We start from the raw sequence: 26,997 nt of genomic DNA on the forward strand, positions 1-26,997 counted from the left end.
CTCAGGAGGGAGAAAACTTAACTCTGAATAAGTTTGGCAATTGAAATACCACTACTATACCACTAGACTGGAGTTGAGTCATTATGAGATGATATTGAACTTGTCAGTGCTTTAAAGAGATTAATTTTTTTATTGTTTAGGAGGGACTGGAAAAACTAGAAGTCATGTCAGAAATTTTATCCAGGGGAAAGGAGAAAACTGGCCCACAGTAAGACTGAAAAGGAGGATGAGAAAGAATATGAAAAAATTTCATACTATAGAGGTGATTGACTCAGTGTCTAAAAAATAAAAAAACTCTGATAATCTCAGTGTTACTTTACCCTATGATATTCAGTTGTTCACAGATACAGTTCACAGGCATGCCGTAAGTAGCAAACTATTTGAAGTTCATGCGAAAGTTGCTGTAGCACATGTAGAAACAAATCAACTTCAATACTATCTAATCATGTGCCTCAGAAAAGGAAAAATCTTTCAACAGAAGATGTAAGATTGGTAGGTCTGAGTGACCATAGTCTCTACTTCTCAGTGGACAGTGATAACTTCATGCCTATGCATTAACCTTCTAGAAATTTCTATGGAATCTTTCTTAATTTAAATTTCTTGGAATCTTGCTCTGAAGACAGGTCCACTGACTTGTCCTGACAGCTCCTGGGACAGTAACAGTTCTGCTCCAATTGCAACAGCAACATCTGTGACCAACACTCAGGCTAGTGAAGTTTCTGTACCACAAGTAAATGTGAGTGAAATTTCAGGGTGTACATCGAGTATAAACATGTCTCAAAGTGCCACACAACCAACCATTTCTCCATGACCAAAGCCTACTGTCCCTAGAGTCCAGTCTTCAACATGCCTTGTAAACCAACCACCTATACCTTCAGGAATATAGCAGCAAAATAACCTATTCCTGTAGTAGGAGTCAAGAGGACATCCTTACCAAATAAAATAGAGTGTCTCAAGAAAACCAAACAGAAGGGAATAAAACAAGTAAAGAAGCTAACAGTCTTGTTTTGAATGGACATGAGAAAACAGAAATAAATGAACAACTTTATATGAAGAAAATTACAACTCAACTAGAAACTAAGGGGCTTCTCTGTTAGCCCCTCACAAAACACCTAATATGGACCTTTCCAATATCCTTGCTCAGTCTGCAAATCCTATTCTTACTATCAAAGTTTCAATAAAACTGAGATTTACCTGTCAACAACTTCAGGGATCCATAAACAGTATCTGCCAACTCAATCTCTTGTCTTCAAGTGCTAAAAAAAAAAAAAAAAAAAAAAAAGGAGAATAAAAATAAAGGAGAATAGGGGCGCCTGGGTGGCTCAGTGGGTTGAAGCCTCTGCCTTCGTCTCAGGTCATGATCCCAGGGTCCTGGGATAGAGCCCCTCATTGGGCTCTCTGCTCGGTGGGGAGCCTGCTTCCTCCTTATCTCTGCCTGCTTCTCTGCCTACTTGTGATCTCTGTCTGTCTGATAAATAAATAAAATCTTAAAAAAAAAATAAAGGAGAATAGAGTGGATAAGGTTAACATGACTGAAAGAAATGGTTTAGATTTACTTGGTGACCTCACTTCCTGGGATAATCCACATTTGTTCAGAAGTCCTAATTAGTAAGTGCAGAGGTAGGAGTGTTATTATTAATTTGCTAACAACAGTCCATGAAGGATGTCAGATATTGAGAAACTTACTCTTTCTTCATCAGGGCAAATAAAACAGATTTTTCCAAACATGTTTTATGAATCCTCCATTGGGCTTATTCTATCATATTTGCACTTTTCATGCTTAACTGCAATGATTCAAACTCTTCCTCTTTTTTAAATTTTTTAAAAGATTTTATTTATTTGATAGTCAGAGATCACAAGTAGGTAGAAAGGCAGGCGGGGGGGGACAGGTGCGGGAAGCAGGCTCCTTGCGGAGCAGAGCCCAATGCAAGGCTAGATCCCAGGACCCTGAGATCATGACCTGAGCTGAAGGCAGTGGCTTAACACACTGAGCCACCCAGGCACCCCATCTTTTTAAAAATTTTTAAAAGATTTTATTTATTTATTTGAAGCAGAGAGAGAGATGGGACAAGGGGGGGGGGGGGGGGAGAGGGGGAGAGGGAGAAGCACATTCCCAGCCAAGCAGGAGCCCGGTGTGGGGCTTAATCCCAGGACCCTGAGACCATGACCTGAGATCATGACCTAAGCTGAAGGCAGACACTTAACCAACTGAGCCACCCAGGTGCCCCTTCCTCTCTCTGTCTAAAGTAATGTTCCAAAGTTGAAGTATAGTCTTACCACCCTTAGGAGATATACTGAGGCTTTCTTTTCACCATTAGTTTATGCTATCTAGTAGACACTATTTCTTCTTCCCGCATTTTCATTCTCTGTAGTCACTTTGCCTTCCCTCCCACTCTCTAAGAAAATATTGTTACACTAACAGGTATAATGTTTTGTGTTTTGTATGGTGTTTTGTGTAGCTATGGATTTAGATTGAAACTTCCCCAGCATGGATTTCAGTTTTGTCATTTTGTGACACAATGGGGAAAATTCAGCTTATTAAACATTTTGCAGAATTGCACCCAAACTTTGCCAAGCAGGAAAGTTGGACGTTTTCTTTGTAGTGACTTTTTGATTCTAGTTTTCATAACCTAGAGATCAGACTGTTGCTTTCACATGATACATGTAGTATCTCATGAGTGGACTTTGAGTTTGTTTTGCCTTGAAATATCTAGACTCCTTTTATTTTTTAAGAGCTATATTGTAAACAGAATTAAAAACACATTTTTAACATAACAAACTTAGAGAACGAAGGGAGGAAAGAAAGAAAAAAAGAAAGAGACGGCAGGAAGGAGGGAGAGGAGAAAAGGGAGGAAGAAACAGGAGCAACAACCAATACCAAGCTTACAGAGAAAAATTCAGGGATGAAATATGCTAAATGTTCAGGATTAAAGAAACTGGGATTGGGAATATATTTAACTATGCTCAGTATTTGTAATTTTCTGTGACAAAAGTATAATTTTCTAATGTTAAGAACATAAAAATACCAGCTGGAGCTGTTCATTTAGAACAAACATTAGAGATTTAGAGCTAGAGATTTAGGTTTTATTATAAATGGTTAGATAAATTTAATGATAAGCTTTATTATCTATACATTTAGGAGTTATCTTGGGAAATCATTTATAATACTTCTACTAGATATATTTTGATACAGGTAATATATACTATATATATGCATGCATAGATATGTGTATATCTCTATCTCTATTGAGTGTGTATGTATGTATATGTGTACAATTAAAAAACATTTTATTGTCTAGCTCATTACATACATATAATACTTTTTAAGTTACAGTTACAAAACGTTATAACAGATATACAAAGCTGTCTTCCTAGATCCTGGAAAACTGTAAAGCATTAGGAACAAATAGGTCTTTTTTTGTTTTCATGTGGTTTCAATGGACTTATGGCCTATTTTATGGCAGAGATGACACAGTGTTAACAGAATTATTAAATAATTCCTAGAAAACATTTCTAACATCAATATCTGAAGCTTGTTTTTAATAAGTTATATTTGTAGCCCTTGGTCAACTATATGATGTCCTTAAGCTTAACAACCCTAAGCTCTTTGTTAGAAACACAGTCTAGGGCCTTTAAAAAAAATCTAGGTAATATTGGTCTCAGATCCTTGTAGATAGTCCAATATCCCATCAAGGAGTTTTGTAAATTCCTGGTAGGGGTGTTAGAGAAGAGTTAATTCTTATCCTCTACTCTGTGTCTCAGGAGTGTTCCTTTTCTTCCATCCTAAGGGAAAACTTAATATGAGACATACACTCTACTCCATGAGGGCCCAAGCCAAATGTGAATAGAATATGATTCTAAACAGCATTCTACTGAAAAATGTATAAACATGGTATATCAAGTAAATTTAAATTGCATGTTGGATATGCTTATCCTTCAAATCCATTGATCACCTTGGTATAGGAGATTTCTCCCATATTCCATGGCCCCAAATAGCACTCTGTCCTCTTGACATTCCCTGAATTCCTCTATTCATCAATTAAACCATTTTCCCCTAATGACACTATTTTCTTACTCCGTTATAGAAAAGATTTCAGAGATTAATATCAGTATCTATAGCAACCATTTATAACCACCTGAATAAGAAAAATAGCAAAACAAAGCCATATGGACAGGAGATCCTCAGAAGGGGAGAAATATATATTTATTTTTAACAGATCCATTGACTGAATTTATCCTGTCCATTTAAAGGAGACTTGAGACAGCATTAATTCATCTGTTTTGAGAAATGCTGGCACTGCACTCGGTTCTAAGGATACTGTGTTGAGTGAAACAGATAAAGCCCATGCACAGACATATTGACTTGTCTGGAGGGAATACACTATCACGTAAGTAGACACAGAGAAGAGCCATGAGGAGTGCTGTATAAAGTGTAAATTTATATTGCTAAAGTATACAAGGAACCTAATTTCAACTGAAGACTCAAGGAAGGCCTCTCTGAAAAGTAATAATGTGCAGCATGTCCTCAAGGATGAGAAGAAGCCAAGTATCGAAAGGGCAAGGAGAAAGATGAACAAAGTCCTTAAGGTGAGACCTTTGAGTGTTGGAGGGAATGAAAGGAGGCCCAGAAGGAGTAGCACAGACAGGGCATTGGCACGGCAATGGAGTGAGTGCAAAGAGCGTGTAGAGGAAGGCAAAGGTCCGCTCCCAAAGGATTCAAAATAGTATTTTAGGTATAATGGGAAATCCTTGAAAAGTTCTGGGGAGGACTTAACATGGTCCACTTGACATTTTAAGGAGATCACTCTAGTTTATGAAGAACAGATCCAAGAACAAAAGGGGATGGCATTTACTTTCATAAATCTATAAGATGTTATGATTGGGGACATATCATACAAATTAGATCTAAGACCTTTTTTGGAAAGGGTCTATGTAAACATACATAGCCATTTCTTTAGAGACTAAAGTCTAAAAAATTATATGGCTCTCCATTTGGATTTGGATGGCCAGATTGTTTTATCATCTGATGTAGCACTGCTTGGGCAACTTAGAATTTCAGCACTGTGTGAGCTAAAACTGGTGAAGTTAAATGTTTAGATGAGGATTCTCTATCTCTTTCACTTCCAGGTAGGGACAGGAAAGTAGAGCTTCAACTTAGTCTTTTTGCTATTTTATCTATCTACCTATCTAGTTGCCTAAATAAATAGGTAGGTAGGTAGGTCGATATAGATGCAGGTAATTAAAAGCTCTCATTTACTAAGAACCTACTCTGAGTTGGGCTTCTTGTATACATTACCTCTAATGCTGACAAGACTGTGCTCATTTTACAGATGAGAGAATGGAGATTCAGAAATGTTAATTCACTTGCCCAAGGCCACACAGCTATTATGTAGCCCTGCTTGTAGTAGACCTACGTAGACCGACTACACAATACGGACGGTTCCAAAATCTATTAACTTCTCCCCTCTATTCTGCTGCTTCCACATGCATTATTCTTTCTGAGCAGAGAAAGTAAATCCGGCAGAAGAAAGAACTGCTGAACTTCCCCCTTTTATCCCTCTAACAACACAAATATTTCCTCCCTAAAGTGATTTTAAATGGAAATTGGAGAGCTAAGATTTATTATGTAACAGTACATAATTTAAAGGAATAAACAATTATCTGGTTCACTTGAATTTTATTTGACTTATTCCTTCAGACAGACACTCACTGCTTTTAGTGTGGCTGACAGAATACATGTGGAAATAAGGAATCATCGGCTTGTGATGATCACTTCACACAGATCACGGGCAAATATGTGTTCTTTACAGATCACGGGCAAATATGTGTTCTCAAAGATGCACAGATTCATACGGAAGCGAGAAAAACAAAAACCAGTACTGAAGGCCCTGTTGTCTAAATAAAAGAATAGTATCACAAAAACAAGAGGCAGCAAGGCTTCTTTGATCAATTGTCTACCGGGGATACTGTCAGCAATATTCAGGTTCAACCCTCTTTTTCTTATCAGAATGTTCGTCTGGCAGTGTTCTTGCGGATTATCTATTTCTGCTGAATAACTTGCAGCAGGGCTGCTAATCAAGAGAGAAAAGAAGCTGCCTTTGGTGATGAAAATTGCTTTCCAGTGACTGATTGTGCTAATCAATCTTCTACAAGGGAAATCAGGAGTAAAAGATGGCCAATAATTGCAAAACACTGCTGCATCCATGAAGAAAAATAACTGACGCACAAAGCCCAGAAAAGCAACTCTTGGGAAAATGTTGCAGAGTTGGCTATTTAAAACACACATACGTTGGAAAGCAGTTTTTCACAGTTTTAGCCTTCTATGTAATATGTAGGTAAGGACTGTGCCTACTTTACTCTGGCATTAGAGAATCTGATGGCACTTCATAATTGGAGGGTAATCTGGGATTTTTCATTTGGAATCTGAAAACTGATTGAAAGTTATAAAACTTATCAAGACTGTTGATGCAGGGATGACGTTTAGCCTCTGATCATAACTTCTTGTGTGTGATAATTACAACTGAATTAAGGGCAGAAAATCTCTTTCTAATGATTCCCAGCTGTCAGTGCAACTCAATTAATGATCCTTAGTGGTTCAGTCCATTTGTTTAGAGTTTGCTCACAAGTTCCTTGTGATATTAAGTATAAAATTGGATATAATGTTGATTCTATATCTAGTTTTATGCAGACATTGTAAAGTAGAAACTAAAACTTATATTCCTCCCATTAAAAAACAGAATTATTTTTCCAATCTGGTGTGCATTTAGAGCAATTTTTTAAGACTCTGCATAACTTAAGAGTCAACTACATAAGAGATCTAGAATCATACATGTTGAGTAAAATATGTGAGATAATGCCTGAAATTTGAAAAATCCGTTTTGGCTGCTTAGAATCACATATCGAGTTTCTTCAGATCTAAAACAGCATCAATTGTAAGGCTCACTAAAACAATTGAAGAAGAAATAGATCACAATCTAAATTAATATATATTGCTTTAATTTAAAGCAATTTGTAAGTTGCTTTAGCATGATCTAGTCATACAAGCATTTTGCTTTGAAGTTTTCTATTTCCAAGAGATTTGGAAATTTCTCTTGCCTAAAGTGACATCTCTTGGAGTATATGAGGTAATTCCAAAAGAATGTAACAAAACCTACAACAGCAACGTCTACTCATGATGGGACTCTCTCTTCCGTCTCATGAAGCATTTTTATATTTCTTTGCACAAAACCATGAAATGGTGTTCACTCCCCCAATGATAAATATTTTCTTTAATAGCATTAAATTTGCACCCCAGTGCTGTATTTTCATGGCCAAATAATTCTATATTCCAAAATGCATGATATTATAATTACTGATAAAAGTGTAAAGCAATGAAACTCAACATGTTTGTTTAGTAACATAACTCAGCTGAAATGGTATTAAAAGCAATGACTAAGAGTGCATATGAGCAGGCAACAACAAATACAACATAGTTGGTACCTGGACAATGACAACTGGAAGATACAGACATGTCCTGATTTCAGAGAAGTTAAAATGTGGAAAATGTGCATCTTAGAATTGGGAAATACATTAATATTGCAAGGTGAAACTTTCAAGATAATGATTTTCAATTCCCTCATTTTCCACGGTAGGTCCATAAGGCCCAATGAATTAAGAAAGCCATTTCAGATGGTGGTATAAACTAGGTAAGACAGTTTATATTCTATTAATTCATGTTTTTCCTGATCCCCTTTTGAATGATTTGTTACTTTGTGATATTCTTATTTTCTTGGGCTTAAGGCTGTTACTTGATTGAAGACTGATTTAACTCGTCCTATTGATGACTGATGATTGAATACACTATATAGGTTGCTTCTATGCTCTATTAAGTGAACTTACTTGGTAATATAGGATGTTCTTAATCTATGTAATTCAATATTTTATTTAGGTTCTAGCAACTAAAAGATAAAATTACTATCCCTGATTAATCTTTCCCAAAATATTTTCATTCTGCCAAATTAAAGGTCTTTCTTTTGTTTGCTGCACCACTTCTAGACATTTCTATCCAATTTTTGGGGGGGGGGGCGGTGAAGAGATGGAAGGGCAGAGGGAGAGGGAGAGAGAGAACTTAAATTGTCCATGGAGCCCAACTCGGGGCTCAATCTCACAATCATGACCTGATCCGAAATCACAAGTAAGCTGCTTAACCAACTGAACCACCCAGGCGCCACTCCATCCAATTTTTGAGGCTTTTCATAACTTAGCCTCATCTAAATCACTCAATTTTATTTCCCTCTACTTGAAGCCATATTACCCTGATTTTTATTTTTGTCATTATCAACACTGTTACAATGTTACAAGGCAGTGCATTTGACAGAACCAAAAAAGGAGGATCTGGAATCAACATAACACTGGCAATGGGGCTTATATTAGTTTTAACTTCCTCATCTGGTATTAAAAGTTCTCTCTAAAGTTGGCTTTAATGGGTGTGCAGGAGAGTATCATACGATCAGGTGTATGTGAAGGCATTCTCAAGCAGAATATCACCTTTTCCATTCTTTTCTCATGACACTATATTCTGTCAGTAACGAAGCTTCTTCCTAAAACAAAAAAGCAAACTTAAAATCCATTAAATAAGGCATCACTGAATACCTTAAAATTATTAGTGTATAACAGATGGCTCATACTCAGTTCTGGTTATTCTGTCCCCCACATATTTACTCTGAAAAAAAAAAAAAAGCTCAAAAAATTCTAAAGGACTAACTCAATATGAAAATAAGAAACTTCATTATAGGGGCACCAGGGTGGCTCAGTGGGTTAAGACCTCTGCCTTCAGCTCAGGTCATGATCCCAGGGTCCTGGGATGAAGCCCCACATCGGGCTCTCTGCTCAGCAGGGAGCCTGCTTCCTCCTCTCTCTCTCTGCCCGCCTCTCTGCCTACTTGTGATCTGTCAAATGGATAAATAAAATCTTAAAAAAAAAAGTAACTTCATTATAAAAGTAGACTTAACTAGTACCTGAATATGTTTGTCATCATTCAGAAAGTATTCTGGATTAGCAGAAGTATGTTTAGCTATGGATCAAAGAACTAAGGAATTACAGAGTGTCTGAGTTGGTTTATGATAGCTGATAATTTCCTTTCACCTTTTCTCTTCTTCTCTAACTTGTTAAACTGAAGTCCTAAGGACAATTCTTCACCTGAAAGCCATGACCACTTTGCCATTAACATTAGTCAACAAGATATATGATATAAACTCTTTATCATATTTCCATTTCAAATAAAATTATACTACCCTAGATTATATAGATATGATTTAATCACAATTTTTAACATAATGAAACATACACATGTAGAGCATTATATACAGCACCGTACAGATATAAAATTTTAGATTATGAGCACAGGATTTAGGTTGCAAATTAAGGTTGCAGAAATCAAGTACTGTATCAGAAAATAAATATTTAGAAACAGATAATTTAATTAATATGATGGAATACAACCATTAGAAATTGTGGCTTCAAGTAATTTCTCACTATATAAGAAAAGTTAACCTTAAGTTTTTAAAAGCATATCATGTGATAAAACTAATGTGATCCTAGTTAAAATCTATACATATTCTATGTAGCTACCAATATATATTTATCTGTGTATTAATATTTAGAACATATATATCCAAATGTAAAATGAGAACAGTGATTGATATGAGCAATGACATTATAAAATATTAGTCTAATCAATTAAAATAGGATTACTTTGATGTTTTACGATGTTCATTTTATGTTTTTGTTCTTTATTTCTAATATAGAGCATTCATATTTTATGGAAAATTTATTTATAATACAATATGAAAATATCCCATTATGCCTACTGAGAAAAAAAGAATCTACTAATAGGCCAGGATATTGCAAATTGCATGATAATGTTAAATTACTTTGGTTATCATAAAAAAAATCAATGGTCATATCTATAGAACTGATAGATCCTTAATCTGACAAATCTATATAACCCCTGCCTACAGTGAGTAAAATAATAGGTAACAGGATTGCTTTAAGAATTAAATGCAATAGGGACACCTGGGTGGCTCAGTCCATTAAGCAACTGCCTTCAGTTCAGGTCGTGATCCCAGGCCCCATGCTGCATTGTCATTGGGCTCCCTGCTCAGCAGGGAGACTACTTCTCCCTCTCCCCCTGCCTGCTGCTCCCTCAGCTTGTGCTCTCTCTCTGTCAAATAAATAAATAGATAAATAAAAAAATAAAAAAATAAATAAATAAAATCTTAAACAAAATGGAAGTAAATGCAATAATGTATGTAAAGTACCTAGTGTACTTCCTAGAAATTAGTAAGCATTCAATAACAATGGTTAAATTTTTCATAATAAAAATGCGTTATTTGGGGGCACTTGAGTGGCTCAGTGGGTTAAGCCTCTTCCTTCGGCTCAGGTCATGATCTCAGGGTCCTGGGATCGAGTCCCGCATCGGGCTCTCTGCTCAGCGGGGAGCCTGCTTCCCCCTCTCTCTCTGCCTGCCTCTCTGCCTACTTGTGATCTCCCTCTCTCTGTCAAATAAATAAAAAAATAAAATAAAATCTTAAAAAAAATTTTAAAAATGTTATTTTGGATGTTTTTACTGAATAAAATCATATCAGCAAATATATGTGTTTTAATAAAAATATGACAAATTAGTTAAATAATGTTAAACCAAGAACTGAGGGATTCATTATACCATATAATAATCAAACAGAACTTGTGCTTATAAATACTTTAAAGTTTCATACATATTTCACCAATCAGTTGGTTCTGGGCCTATCTGATGCTGTGTTAAATGATAGCTTTTCCAAATCATAGGTATCTACCTTGAGGAATTAATTTATAATTATATTAATCCAGAATGAATGTCCTGTAAACTTCACTTCAATTCTCCATACTTCTTATTTTGCCAGCCATGTCTACAACTTTTGAACAATTAGGGAAGAAAACTATGACCTTCCTATTAAAATAAAACACCCAATAGTAATGGAATGAGAATTTCCCAGAGGGCAATTATGACTGTACCTCAAAACCCCAAAATATTTCCTGAAATTCATTCTGTTTCTTGCTTGTTACTATACAGACCACCATCTTGGTTGAGGGTTGAAATGGAGGTTGGAAGAGAGACAAGTAGAGAAACTCCTGAATAGCTACAAAAATCTCTAAACATCTCACAGCACTATTGACTTTATTTAAGGTTAAAGTAGTGGTTTCAGTTGGACATTTTCAAAAAATTCAATTAACATGGAGCTGTTCCAGATGAAGCAGAATTCAGGAATCTTAAAGCTTACCTTCTCAAAGAGGGTCTTTGGAACCCCTTGATTTTTCCACTGAAAGGGGCTTTAAAAGACCTGAGTTAGAGAATATCAAAGGGAAATAAACACAGAGGAAAATATGAACCTAGATCATCTGATTCATAAGGTGCGATTTTCAGTTTTCAGTTTGAGGAATTCTACAGAGAAGCCTTTCTGTGAAACTCATAGTATATTTCCATGAAGTCTTTACTTGTGTTAGAAAATATCTGTCATGAAAAAGAGGCCATACATACAAAATTCTATATTCCTGAAGATCTAAACTCAACAAAGCACAGTTCAAAATGAGGCTCTTTTGTTCAGTCTCGCCCAAATTTGACTTTACTTCCAGCTTCTCCTTGGTGTGAAAATACCAAAGTAGTTGATGCTATCAGGACCTATTAATTTGAATATTTCCAACTTAACTGATCATCACCAGAAGATGGCATAAATACACTAAATAAGAATGTGAATAAGTATTTAGAGACCCTTTCTTTGTTAAAGAATACAAAGGATGTTTTAAAATTATACTGCATAAAAAAATAGAAAATAAAATTAGAGTGAATAATTCAACTTTAATTTTTTCCTTATGTATTATATTCTCACAGACTTCTTTATTGTGGAGACTGTATCATAAAACATGCAAGCATGTTCTTTTCATATATACTAATGTCAGTAACTAGAATTTTTAAAAGGTAAAAATCTGTTTCAGTCCAGAGTCAAATCTAAAAAAAGTAAAATCCTTATTTCAGTTGATATTTTTCAATATGAAATATCTATTTTTCTTGCCACTTTAAGGGAAATAAACATTGACAAATGTTATTAACATTCAATGAATGATTAATAGCATTGCCTTTTCCATAATAATTTATTATAAGAAATGTTTTATCATTTTCAAGAGACACGTAAATAATTCTATGCAATGCCATTTATAAATGCTTTATAATAGGTTGATGGAACATTATTTAGAACCTGTTACAAACATGAAAAAGGTAAAAACAAGTCTCCTAATGACTAAATCTTAAAAGTCTGTGTTGTCATTAATCAAGTTTCTTAAATCATTTCTAAATGTTACCTCAATTTAAAATGCAACTGCCATTTCTTATTCAGTTGTTCCCTCAAGTAGGGATAGAACAAATCTATAGCACTCAACCTGGAGTAACCACCATGGCTTAGAATTGTTAGGTGCAGTAGCAGCAGAAAGTTCCAGAGAATTACCTGTCATCAAAGCCTAGAATATTCTGATATTAATTTTAGACAGATGTTAAGTAAGGGAGGTGGTACAAACAAGTTTATGACAGATGTTTTTTAGGTAAACCTTTTAAACTAATTTACCGATAACTAGACCTTGCTTAGAAGTGAATGCCACCTGCATCGCCTGGGTGGCTCAGCTAGTGAAGCGTCTGACTCTTGGTTTCAGCTTATGTCATGATCTCAGGTTCATGAGATCGAGCACCTCCTCAGGCTCCATGTTCAGCGGAGAGTCTGCTGGAGATTCTCTCTCTCTCTCTCTCTCTCTCTCTCGCTCTGCCCCTCCCCCTACTCACGTGTGCACGCTCTCTCTCTCTTTTAAGTAAGGAAATAAATTTATTTTAAAGGACTCACATTTAGGTAAAATAGAAAAATATATTTTACATATGTCTAGTAAAAGAAAGAAACCAAAATTAAAAAAATAAAATAATCATGAAATTCCTACAGGGCTACAATGAATGCCAGTCCATAATTGCACAAAATTTCACAAAAGAAATTTCACCGTAAAAGGTCTATTTAAGGACGCCTGGGCGGCTCACTGGGTTAAAGCCTCTGCCTTCAGCTCAGGTCATGATCTCAGGGCCGTGTGATCGAGCCCTGAATCAGGCTATCCGCTCAGCGGGGAGGTTGCTCCCCGGCTCCGCCCCCCCACCCCGCCGCCCTCTGTCTGCCTCTCTACCTACTTGTGGTCTCTGTCTGCCAAATAAATAAATAAAATCTTTTAAAGAAAAGGTCTGTTTAATTCTGTCATTGTTTTGTAAATAGGAAAGAGTTGTTCAGCTAATGTCTTCTTCACACCTTGTGTGTTCTCACTTGGTTATCTCTGCACCACTGATTTTTTTAAAAAAATATTTTATTTATTTACTCATTTGACAGAGAGAGAGTGAGCGCAAGAAGGGGGAGCAGCAGAGGGAGAGGGAGAAGCAGGCTTCCCACTGAGCAGAGAGTCTGATGTGGGGCTCCATCCCAGGACCCTGGGATCATGACCTGAGGTGAAGGCAGATGCCCAACCACCTGGACCACCCAGGCACCCCTTCACTAATCTTTTTCTTGTCACCACCACCCTCCCTGTTGTGACTTGTTCTCCCTGCTTTCTGCTCCTTTCCTCTCCATGTCATCTTATACACTTCTGCAGGATCCCTTGTCCTAAATGTTACACTGGTCATACCACCCCTTCAGGGACTTGTCCTTTACATTAGTATTTCTCATCCAAGATCCTCAGAACACATAGGTATCTGGACACATTACATGCTGTTTGATGAGGGGGAAACAGTAATCTGTGATTAAATACACCTGAAAAATATAGGGTAAACAGAATAAAGTTAATTTCTCTACTTCTCATAACCTTTGATGTCCCAAAAACTCAGTGTGAATTTCCAGGTTAGAGCTAAGATATGAAGCACTTCTCAAATTTATTTCTACATCAAAATCATTTGCTGCAGAACATCCTCCAACATCTTCTAAGACACTTGAGAACACTTTGAGATACTGGTTGACAGTATAATTACTCAATTCTAAATCTGATATTCTATGAACTTCACAGTAGGGCCCTATATTAGTTTCCTAGGATTGCCATAACAAAGTACCATAAACCAAATCCTTAAAACAACAGAAATTTATTGTCTCACAATTCTAAATGCTTAAAGTCCAAAACCAAGTTATCAGCAGGGCCATGCCCTGAGGTCACATGCTGAGGTTCTAGATGGTCATGAATTTTTTTAAAGATTTTATTTATTTGATAGAGAGAGAGAGCACACATGCATGAACAGGGATGAGAGGGAGAAGTAGGCTCCCTGCTGAGCAGGAAGTCCCATTCAGAGCTCTATCCAGGACTCCAGGATCATGACCTGAGCCAAAGGTAGATGCTCAACTGACTGAGCCACCCAGGCACCCTCACATGGTCATGGATTTTGAGGGTACACTATTCACCCTAGTACAGGCACCAACCATCTTTGTAATATTTCTCTCACTACTATTTTAGTGTTTCCTGTGTTTAAACCAATAATGTTTAGTTACTGCCCCCTATAATATACCCTGGACTTTTTCCCTTGGCAGTCCAGACTTAGAGACAGTGTGCGAAGATCAGTTACCCTTGAGGCAGATGTTATACGTTGGCTCACTCAACAGCTTTATCAACCTATTCTTCACTTTCCTCTACTCTTAAATCTAGACAGGAAAATACTCGACTTCCCAGCCGCTCTTGCACCTAGAGGAGGCCATACAACAAGTCTCACACCAAAGTCCTTGAGGAAGATTATTATCAAAAAATAAAAATGCAAATGATCATGAGGAGAAAAACATTTTCCTTGTTCTTTTATATTTTTCCTGTCTTCCTACCTGGAAAATGGGGAGACATGATGAGTAGAAGTCCAGCGGCCACCTTGTGACCATGAGGGTGAAAGCCATACACACCACATGTGGTAAGGCAGGAAAATCAAAGGAATGTGAGTGCTTGAAAAGAATATGGAGTCTCCTGGGATGCCTAGGTGGCTCAGTCAGTTATAAGTGTCTGCCTTTGGCTCAGGTCATGATTCCAGGGTCCTGGGATTGCACCTAGAATCAGCCTCTATACTCAGCAGGGAGTCTGCTTCTCCCTTTGTCTTCTCTCTCTCTGACAAATAAATAAATAAAATCTTCAAGAGAGAATGTATTAAAAATTTAAAAAGACTAGGGAGCCTCCTAATACTGTGGATTGCCTATTCCTAGACTTTTGTGCATGAAAGCCGCTGTTCAGAGGGTTTTCTTGAGCTAGCAGCCATGTGTAATCCTGATTCATAAATCTTTTCCATTTGTTAAATTCAGTTTCTGTCTGTTCTTAATAATGACACTGCTTTCTATAGCTGGAAAAATGCTTTTCTTCTCTGAATTAACATGACTGATTTCTAGGATTCATTTATCAATATTCTCCTGCCAGGCAGCATTGCTCTTTTTCTATTCAAACTGTTATTTTAATAGCTCATGTACTATTTTCATATTTACCTATATAACTAAATATAACATAGTTGTCTTAGATGACTCAGGAAATATAGCATACTTAACAGAAAGTATAGCTTCTGATATTTCCTTCTACTTCATAGCATATAATAGCTATTCACAGCTTCACAGCATATAATAGCTGAAAATATTTTCTCAAAACATGTCCACTATGTGATTAAGTTGGGGGATCTGTAAAGTATCTGTAAAGGTGTTGCCTACTATTTTCCTCTCAAGTAGTTCTTTCTGCTGAATCTCCCATTACATCCATTAGACCATGCTCCTCATATCTTATTGCATAAGGAACCTGAAGGCAATGCTGCAGACATTTTCTATAAGAAAGATATCACTCATAAATGGATTTCTTGGAGAGAAGAAATTAAGAAATTAAGGATCTGTCCTCAAAGCGTCAGTCCAGAGTTCGTTTTCTGTTCAACCAAGACTTCTCTCTGCCCTTGGAACTTGACTCTTGGCAGAAAGATCGACAGGCTTAAAATGTTCTTGTGGGAGTCCAGAGAGAAGGAGCCAGAAAGGACTGATGATGATGTTTGGAATAAACTTTGAAGAATCTGGTAAATGTTCCATGTGTCCTAATATAACCTTTTGACAATCTTACAGGAAAATCCCTTTATAATAATGGATTCTGAATATAACTATATATCTTTGCCTAGGCCGGGGCCCATAGCAGGGACAGAGCCAAGCTTCTATCTAGTGCCTTTGTTACACACGCACATACACACGCATTCATAAATATATACACATATCCAACACATATGCATACACTCATAAATAAGCATAGAAACACAGGCATTCATAAATACACACACTCACACACATTCAAAAATAAACACAAACACGTCTATAAACACATATACACACGTACGCACAAATGTCTATGTACACACAGAAACTCTACACTAATCCTTGCATATATTGACTATGCCAGATTTATTTCCAGGTAAAGTGGAGAAAGAAATGTCCAAGTTGTTTTCAGCATAAAATTTACAAGGAGTATCTGTTGTCTCACCTTTGAGGTAAGGAACACCACGAACTAATGACACCTAATTTTTTTCTGGCAATTGGGGTTTATTTAATGAAAATTTCAATAATGTGGCAATCGTAACTTTCTTTTCAAGCAAAAAGATAGCATGAGAGAAGTCCTAGATCTCAGATTCTGCAACAAGTATTGTTTTAAAAGAATACCATGCCATACCCTCCCTACATGAGCCACACATCCTGGCATTCACTTAGTTCCTTAAATGCTGTACCATCTTCCTTCCTATTCATAGACTTCATCCATGTTGTTCCTTTCTGTCATCTAATTAACTGGTACTTTTCTTCCAAATTATGGGGTAAATGTTCCCTCCTTAGGGAAACCTTACCTGGAACAAGGACTAAGTGAACTCCTCCTTTTATGGTCTTTTATATCCTTGGGTGGACTTCTTTTTTGTGCCCAAGAAAGGTTGCAATTTTACATTTATTTGTGTGATTATTTAATGAAATTCTATCTCCTGAAGTAGACTTGCATGCTAAGAAAAATAAGGGTTATCTTGGGGCGCCTGGGTGGCTCAGTGGTTTGGGCTGCTGCCTTCGGCTTGGGTCATGATCTCAGGGTCCTGGGATCGAGCCCCGCATCGGGCTCTCTGCTCCGCAGGAAGCCTGCTTCCTCCTCTCTCTCTCTCTCTCTGCCTGCCTCTCTGCCTACTTGTGATCTCTGTCTGTCAAATAAATAAATAAAATCTTTAAAAAAAAAAAAAAAAAAGAAAAATAAGGGTTATCTGATGTGTATAATAGTGTCTTGCATCTAGTAGAGTGACTGGCACATACAGAGTAGTTGAACAATAAATATTTATTGATTTGATGGAAGGTTGTCTCTGAAAGATGGAAAAACATAAAGTATCTGAATGCATTCAGCTGCAAAAAAACAAAAAACAAAAAACAAACAAACAAAAAAAAACCAAGCTGAATATGGCCCACACAACAAAGGTAAGTTTTTGGTTTACATAGTGAGAAAATCCAGATGTGGGGTTAATTTCAAGGATGGTTTGATTAAAAAGATAAATGGGGTCTACAAGAGTCTTGATTCTTTTCATGTCTCTCCTTCTACAGCATCATCTTAGACCTGGCTCCCCTCCACAGTCACAAGATGGCTGCCAACAACTCCAAAGATTACATGCTTTCTTGTCCATATTCAAAAGAAAAAATACCTGCCACAGTAAAAGAAAGAAACATATAGGTATATAGTAACTGGGCTGGCATAAATCATGTGTCCAGCACTGCACCAGGGACTGGCCAAAGAGAATGGCGTACAGCAACTGATCTAAAGAGAATGGGGGGGGGGGTGGCATGTCTGGGTGGCTCAGTTAGTTAAGTGTCTGACCCTGTTTCAGTTCAGGTCGTGATCTCATGGTCCTGGGATGGAATCCCCGGTCAGGCTCCCTGCTCAGCATAGAGTATGCTTGTCCCTCTGCTCCTCCCCCTCGTGCTCTCTCTCTCTCTTTCTCTCTCTCTCAAATAAATACACTTAAAAAAAAAATAAAGAGAATAGAATATACTGACTGACCATCATTAACAGATGGATAACTAAGGGAATATCTTGGTAATTTGAAGAAGGGGAGGAGATAAATGGATATTGCATAGACATCCAACTAAAATATGTCAATAAATATTGCATGCAGCACATAGTTAAGTACAGCACATCGAAAGGGTTATGGATTAGTGTGAAGAGTGCTCATAGAGTGTTGAGGACTGAATTGAGTCCCTCCCAAATTCCTATGTTGAGGCCCTAACCCCAGTAACTCAGAACATGACTGTATTTGGAGACTTTATTTGGAGATAGGGATTTAAGAGATCATTAAGTTAAAGTGTGGTCGTTATGGTGAGTCATAATTCAATATAATTGATGTCACTAAAAGAAAAGGAAATTAGGAAACAAACAACATAGACAGAAGGATGACCATATGAGGGCACAGCAAGAAGGCGGCCATCTACAAGCCAAGGATAGAAGCCTCAGAGGAAACCAAACCCACCTACACCTTAAATGGTTCTATCATCTAAAACTGTAAAAATATATAGTTGTTTCAGCCACCTAGTTTGTAGAATTTTGTTATAGCATCCCCAGAAAACTAATACATGGAAATAATGTAATTTCCAGATTCATTAACCAACTACATAGAGCTTAATGGAAGTACCATGATAATACAGTTCTTTCGGGGGTATCACACAGCTACACGACTTCTCACTAGACTCTGGGTGCCTTCATCATACACAGCTTCCTGTGATATTCTAATGTAAGTAAATTTCTGTCAGAATTGCAAAACGTTCAAATACCCACTGTTTTATACTCAGGCTTTTATATCATTGTTCTCCTGTAATCACACTTACAAAGTACTCTTAGAAGACTTAACATGAAAATCTATATGTTTCTATTTAGCAGATGTTTATAAATACTAGATATTTTGTCTCTTGAACAAAACTGAATAAGAGCATATTCACATTACTTATTTGTTAAGAGAAAGTAAGGTCTTCCTAAATATGTTTCCTTTTTTTTTTTCCCTAAATATGTCTCTTTAAGAAAATATCCATGTCTCAGCCTTCCAGGTTCTGAAAAGCCAGCAACCCCACAGTCTAACTTCAAAGACTATTATCATAAATGCATCTCTTCAGCAAATATTCCCACGTCAACAAGGTGAATATTAGTAAATTTGAGGTAAGGGTTGACATTTTCCAACAGCTGGAGGATGATAGGCAAATTCAGGGCCCTGCATCTACATAGCTTCCTCTAGAATCTATAAGCCCTATTACCCCTCCAGGGGTATTTCAGAAACCTCTAGATCAGAAGAGGAAATAACAGCAGCATAAACCTACTATCCCTGGAAAGAACTGAAACCCAGATCATCTTCTTTCTTCCTCTTAATTTAGGGTTCCTATATCAGACATGAACATAGGGCCATAAACTCAGCTGTGCCAGAACTACAGATTCATTTACTGCTTTAGAGCTCATTTTAATTTCTGTTATGATGTTCCATCCTACTGCCATGCTTCTTAGATTCCACTGGCCCCACCAGATCCATTCTTACCTGTACCCTGCTTGGTTCTGAGCCTCAGGCAGCTGGCCTCAACAGACTGCATATCTTAGACTCCCTTGTTCTCTGGCTTCCAGGTGGGTTTTGGCCAATGGGATGACAAAGAAGGTGGGTAGTTCACTATCCTTCACTCCGCTGCTGGGCAAAGCCCTGGGCAGGGTAGAGTAACCTTCTGCTGCATCACCTATGCTTCCTGCCTACTGGACTGTGGGGAAATCTAAAAATTCCCAGGGGAGGAGGTGTCAAGCAGGCTGGTAGGAAGCAGGTGGGAGATCCACATGGAAGTTTGTGGCAACAGCCATCACCAAGTGGTGCAGGAATATTGCCAAATGTTAACAATCATTTTAGCTGAATCAGTTCTTAACTGACTGAACTTCAGCCCTAGTTCTGCTCTTGTCCATTGCCCAGCCGGTAGCAGCGAATGTGGGGCTTCTTCTGGACTATTCCATGGCCTAAATAAGGCATAGCAACCTCACAGAATTAGAACCCAATATTTTTTTTTAGAAACCCAGAATAAAACTATGATTCTCTCATTTCAATAAACAACTACATTGAGTCTCAATTTCTTTTTTTATTCTTCAATTTCTTCAAACAAAAGTGGAGATGGTACATACCTTTTAGGATAACTCTAAAGGTAAGTTAACTCAGCATGTGTAATATGCTCAGTATTATAACTGACAGCTAGTTTAATATTGAATTTTCAATCAACATAGCATTATATACTTATGATAGCAAAATGGAAAGCATTACTTTTCAAAATAATTAGAAATCCTCTCTTTTTATTCTGCTGGAGTATACTCTCTCCATAGAAAAACCAGAATGGATCCATCCCCTCTTCATTACAAGATAAAATTTTGTGAGGTAGTGAGTTCAACCTTATCCCAACCCAATCCTCGCCACTCTCAACAGTTGCACTTTTGCTGTTCTGGTTTTTCTCCTCCTAAGTCAGAGAAGAAAGTGCTTTCTTTTAGATTTTTGAAGTCTTAAAATAGTCAAGAAAAATATTTTTACATTGAAATGAACCATCTGGCCACTTTATCTTGTTCTACATTGAACATCCGGAGTTACTATAATATTTATTTATTGGATTCTTTATTCATGAAAGTGCTATTACAACTGGAAATTGCCATGAGTAGTCAGCAACTGCTTTTAACTGTTTCCTTTCCTTTTTAAAACTAAGAAACATTCTTTATAAGAACTAGAATTAAGAAATGTTCATGAAAATTAGAGCATCAATTAAGAAATCTAGACCCAAACCTTGGTTCTGCTACTAACTAATTTTGTAATCACCAGCAATTCATTCAAATTCCTCACCAGTTAAATGTAGGATTGGCATAGGTGATTATCAATGAACTCTTCAAATTCACTTACTCTATCTTGGTGTTTCTAAGGTATTTTATTTCATGTTTTTAAAGGATTTTATTTATTTATTTGAGAGAGAGAGAGCACGAATGCAAGAGCAAGCACCAGCAGAGGGCTGGGGGGAGAAGGAGAGAAAGAGGGAGAGGGAGAAGCTGGATCCCCACTGAGCAGGGAACCCAGAACCATGACCTGAGCCCAAGGCAGACATTTAACCAACTGAGCTACACAATCACTCCTATTTCTAAGGTATTTTTTTAAAGATTATTTATTTATTCATTTGTCAGAGAAAGCAGAAGCGCAGAGAGCTGCAGGCAGAACAGGCAGAGTGAGAAGCAGGCGCCCCGCTGAGCAAGGAGCCTGAGGAGGGACTCAATCCCAGGACGCTAGGATCATGACCCAAGCCGAAGGCAGATGCTCAACCAACTGAGCCACCCAGGCGTCCGATCTAAGGTATTTTAGCATAAAAGAGCAGATAATATACATTCAGCAATTATACCTTGGACCATGTGCATTTAATAATCAGAGCAACCCTACTTTTTGGATAAGAAACAAAACTGTGAGGGTAACTCCCTGACTCAAGATCTTACAGGTAGGTAGTGGAAGAGTCATAGTTTAAAATGGTCATTTTGAATTTAAATTGTATAATTCAGTGAATATCATCTTATTTTTGTTATGATTTCCAAAATAAAGTACCTTCTATGACTGAAAAAAAAAGAAAGTAAAATTTCACAAGTGCTAAGTCGGCCAGTAAGGAAATAATCAACAATTTTAGCAAATTTGAAAGACGGAGAGGTATTAAAAATGTGTCAGTTTGGAAATGTGGAGGTATTTTCTATCCATTTATAAACAAACTACAAATGTAACTCTGCATTGTTAGGAAACAGAACAGTAACAGCCAAAAGAATGAGCACCCTCTTACTGCCTCGATGGAACCAGAGATTGTTTTACTCCAAGCGAATCCCAAAAGGATGACACCTGCTGCCTATTTCTCTGCTGTGCTTTTCAAGTAAGTGTTTCTTTCTTGGGTGCTTGTGGAATTCAAAGGATGGTTGGCTCATAATCTGCAAATGGTTACTTATGTACTTATTTCTATGATCAGTAGATTATTTTCTGGATAATAGGATAGATTATAATGGTTTCCTAAAACTCACATGAAACCAGTGACTCAATTTCCTATTAGTGGGAGTTTAAAAAACATTCACAAGCTAGGCCTGGTGGTGGGTATTAAGGAGGGCATGTATTGCATGGAGCGCTAGGTGTGGAATATAAACAATGAATTCTGGAACACTGGAAAATATAAAATAAAAAAATGATTCACAAGCTAGGAGTATTTTTAATTGTTTTATAAATAGAAAAGACTAGGAAATATAAAATAATTTTAAATGAATAATTAAAATTTAATAAATATTTTAAATTAATGTGGGGAAAGGAAATGACAATAGCCATTTCTGTGACAGTATTGTGGGGATGAAAGGAATAGTAGTGACAAATAATAGTAATGACAAAACTTTTTCCCAAGCATGAGATGATACTGCTTTTGGTTGACTATTAATCTCATTTGTAAAGTCTTTAAAAAAAAATACCTTTCTGAGACAGTGATGACATTTTTCCTCCATACTACATACTTATCTATGTACAGTGCTATAAAAAATAATCTTTTCAGGATATAGAACTTAAACTTTATTTCTATTTACTGATATAAAAGCATCAGTAACTAGAAATGTAATTAGAATCAGTGCATAAAAGTGACACTTCATTTCTATTTGGATATAGTCTTATGTCAGTTCTTCTGACTCATTGAAGTTAAAGCTCAATGTACTTCTTTCCCTTGACAGAGAAATAGAAAAAAAATTCATTGTAAATTGATTAAGGTACAATTTTATAGCTAATGTGTGGTGTCAGGCCCCCTGACAGGATTTTAAAACTATCATATCTATTTTTCACAGATGATATGAAAATGCTATGATTCTATGAAAACCCTAAAGATTCCACCAAAAAAATCTGTTAAAACTAATAAAATAAACCCAGCAATGTTGCAGGATACAAAACCAACACACAGAGATGAGATGCATTTTTAAACATGAACAAAGAACAATTTGAAAAGGAAATTTAAAAAACAATTTAATTTACAATAGCATGTAAAAAAATGAAACACTTAGGAAAAAACCTAACCAAGGAGATGAAAGGCTTGCACACTAAAAACTATGAAACACTGCTAAAAGGAATGAAAGAAGACACAAATTAAATGGAACGACATCCTGGGTTCATGGATTAGAAGATTCAATATTGTTAAGATGTCCATATTATCCAATGTGATTCACAGATTCAATGCAATCTCTACCAAAATCTCAGCAGCATTTTTTGCAGATACAGAAAAGAATCCCAAAATTCATATGGGATCTCAAAGACCACAGGCCTTCAAAATTATCTTAAGAAAGAAGAAAATAGTAGCATTATACTTTCTGATTTCAAAACGTATTACAAAGCTACAATAATAATTAAAAAAAAAAAAAAATGGTGTGGTCTAGGAATAAAACTAACCAAAGAGGCAAAGGATCTGTACTCAGAAAACTGTAGAACACTCATGAAAGAAATTGAGGAAGACACAAAGAAATGGGAAAAAATTCCATGCTCATAGATTGGAAGAATAAATATTGTGAAAATGTCTATGCTATGTAGAGCAATCTATACATTCAATGCAGTCTCTATCGAAATACCATCAACTTGGGCGCCTGGGTGGCTCAGTTGGTTGGACGACTGCCTTCAGCTCAGGTCATGATTCTGGAGTCCCGGGATCAAGTCCCGCATCGGGCTCCCAGCTCTTTGGGGAGTCTGCTTCTCCCTCTGACCTTCTCCTCGCTCATGTTCTCTCTCACTGTCTCTCTCTCAAATAAATAAATAAAATCTTTAAAAAAAAATACCATCAACTTTTTTCACAGAACTGGAATAATTAATCCTAAAATTTGTATGGAACCAGAAAAAACTCTGAATAGCCAAAGGAATGTTGAAAAAGAAAATCAAAACTGGTGGCATCACAATGCCAGACTTCGAGCTCTATTACAAAGCTGTAATCATCAAGAAAGCATGGTACTGGCACAAAAACAGACACATAGTTCAATGGAACAAAATAGAGAAGTCATAAATGTACTCTCAACAATATGGCCAACTTATCTTCAAAAAAGGAAAGAATGCCCAATGCAAAAAAGACAGTCTCTTTAACAAATGGTGTTGGGAAAATTGGACAGCCACAAGCAGAAGAATGCAGCTGGACCATTTCCTTACACCATACACAAAAATAGACTCAAAATGGAGGAAAGACCTAAATGTGAGACAGGAACCCATCAAAATCCTAGAGGAGAACACAGGCAGCAACCTCTTTGACCTTGGCCATAGTGACTTCTTGCTAGACATGTCTCCAAAGGCAAGGGAAACAAAGGCAAAAATGAACTATTGGGACTTCACCAAGATCAAAACTTCTGCACAGTAGGAAACAGTCAACAAAACCAAAAGACAACTGACAGAATGGGAGAAGATATTTGCAAATGACATATCAAATAAAGGGCCAGTATCCAAAATTTATAAAGAACTTGCCAAACTCAACACCCAAAGAACAAATAATCCAATCAAGAAATGGGTAGAAGACATGAAAGACATTTCTCCTAAAAAGACATCCAAATAGCCAGAAGACACATGAAAAAATGCTCAACATCACTCGGCACCAGGGAAATACAAATCAAAACCTCAATGAGATACCACCTCACACAAGTCAGAATAGCTAAAACTCACAAGTCAGAAAATGACAGATGTTGGTGAGGATGTGGAGAAAGGTGAACCCTCCTACACTATTGGTGGGAATGCAAGCTGGTGCAAGCACTCTGGAAAACAGTATGGAAGTTCCTCAAAAAGTTGAAAATAGAACTACCCTATGACCAAGAAATTGCACTACTGGGTATTTCCCACAAAGGTACAAAGTAGTGATCCAAAGGGGCACATGCACCCTAATGTTTATAGCAGCAATGTCCACAATAAACAAGCTATGGAAAGAGCCCAGATGTCCATCAACAGATGAATGGATAAAGAACGTGTGGTATGTGTATATATAATGGAATATTACTCAGCCATCAAAAATGAAATCTTGTGGGCGCCTGGGTGGCTCAGTGGGTTAGGCTACTGCCTTCGGCTCAGGTCATGATCTCAGGGTCCTGGGATCGAGTCCCGCATCGGGCTCTCTGCTCAGCAGGGAGCCTGCTTCCCTCTCTCTCTCTCTCTCTCTCTGCCTGCCTCTCCATCTACTTGTGATTCCTCTCTGTCAAATAAATAAATAAAACCTTTAAAAAAATGAAATCTTGTCATTTGCAATGATGAGGATGGAACTGGAAGGTATTATGCCAAGCAAAGTAAGTCAGCCAGAGAAAGACAATTATCATATGATCTCACTGAAATGTGGAATTTAAGAAACAAGGCAGAGAATCATAGGGGAAGGGAGGAAAAATGAAACAAGACAAAACCAGAGAGGGAGACAAACCATAAGAGACTCTTAATCTCAGGAAACAAACTGAGGGTTGCTGAAGGGATGGGGTAACTGGATGACGGACATTGGGGAGGTTATGTGGTATAATGAGCACTGAGTATTATATAAGACTGATCAATTACAGACCTGTACCCCTGAAACCAATAATACATTATATGTTAACTAATTTAATATAAATTAAAAAAAAAACAGTGTGGTGTTGGCAAAAAAGGCAGACAAATACACCAATGGAATAGAACAGAGATCCCAGAAAGAAATCCTCACATATATGGCCATCCGATCTTCAGCAAGAGTGCCAAGACCACACAATAGGAAAAAGATACTCCCTTCAACAAATGGTGCTAGAAAAACTGGATATTCATATGAGACAAAAAAGAAAATGGACCCTTATCTTACACCCTATATAAAAACTGAATCAAAGTGGATTAAAGAGGGGTGCCTGGGTGGCTCAGTCAGTTAAGCATCTGACTCTTGATTTCGGCTCAGATAATGATCTCAGGGTCTTGAGATAGAGCCTCATGTCAGGCTTTGCATTCAATGGGGAGTCTGCTTGGGGTTCTTTTCCCCTTCCTCTCCTTCTTCCCCTCCCCCCTGCTTGTGCTCTCTCTCCCTGTCTCTGTCTCTCAAATAAATAAATAAATTGTTTTAAAAAATAGATTAAAGACCTAAACGTTAGACTTAGACCTATAAAACTCCTAGAAGGAAAAAGTACGAGAAAAGCTTCCTGCCATTATGCTTGCAATGATTTCTTGGATATGACACCAAAAGACCAAACAAAAGCAAAAAATTAGACAAATGGGCTACATCAAACTTGAAAACATTTGTATATCAAAGAAAACACTCAACTAAATAAGTAGGGAACCTACCAAAATGGGAGAAAATAATTACAAACCCTATATTTGATACAGGATTGGTAGCTAGAATATACATTTTTAAAAAACTCCTCCAGCTTGACAACAAAAAATAAAATAACCTAATTAATAAATGACAAAGGACCTTAATAGACATTTTTATATCATCCAAAGATGATATATAAATGGCCAACAAACATATGAAAATGTGTTGAACATCACTCACCATCAAAGAAATGCAGTTTAAAACCACAATCATCTATCACCTCACATCCACACTATCCAAAAAAAAAAAGAAAGAAAGAAAAAAGAAAAGAAAATAATAAGGGTGGGCAAGCGTGCGGAGACATTGGAAGCCCTGTGCACTGTTCTGAGAATGTAAAATGGTGCAACTGCTATGAAACATAGCATGAAGTCTCCTCAAAACATTAACAATAGAACTCTACCACAATCTAACAATCCCATATCCAAAAAACTGATAGCAGAATATCAAAAGACATTTGCGGGCGCCTGGGTGGCTCAGTGGGTTAAGCCGCTGCCTTCGGCTCAGGTATGATCTCAGGGTTCTGGGATCGAGTCCCACATCGGGCTCTCTGCTCAGCGAGGAGCCTGCTTCCCTTCCTCTCTCTCTGCCTGCCTCTCTGCCT

At 37.1% G+C, this 26,997-nt stretch overlaps 1 pseudogene; it reads left to right on the forward strand.

Moving 5' to 3' along the window:
• Window positions 1–226: 226 nt before the first annotated feature.
• The window catches only part of LOC132007176 (poly(A) polymerase alpha-like), a 59,102-nt pseudogene continuing 32,331 nt past the window's right edge, over window positions 227–26,997 (forward strand).

Source organism: Mustela nigripes, chromosome X (assembly GCF_022355385.1).
Source record: "Mustela nigripes isolate SB6536 chromosome X, MUSNIG.SB6536, whole genome shotgun sequence".
Classification (NCBI taxonomy): Eukaryota; Metazoa; Chordata; class Mammalia; order Carnivora; family Mustelidae; genus Mustela; species Mustela nigripes.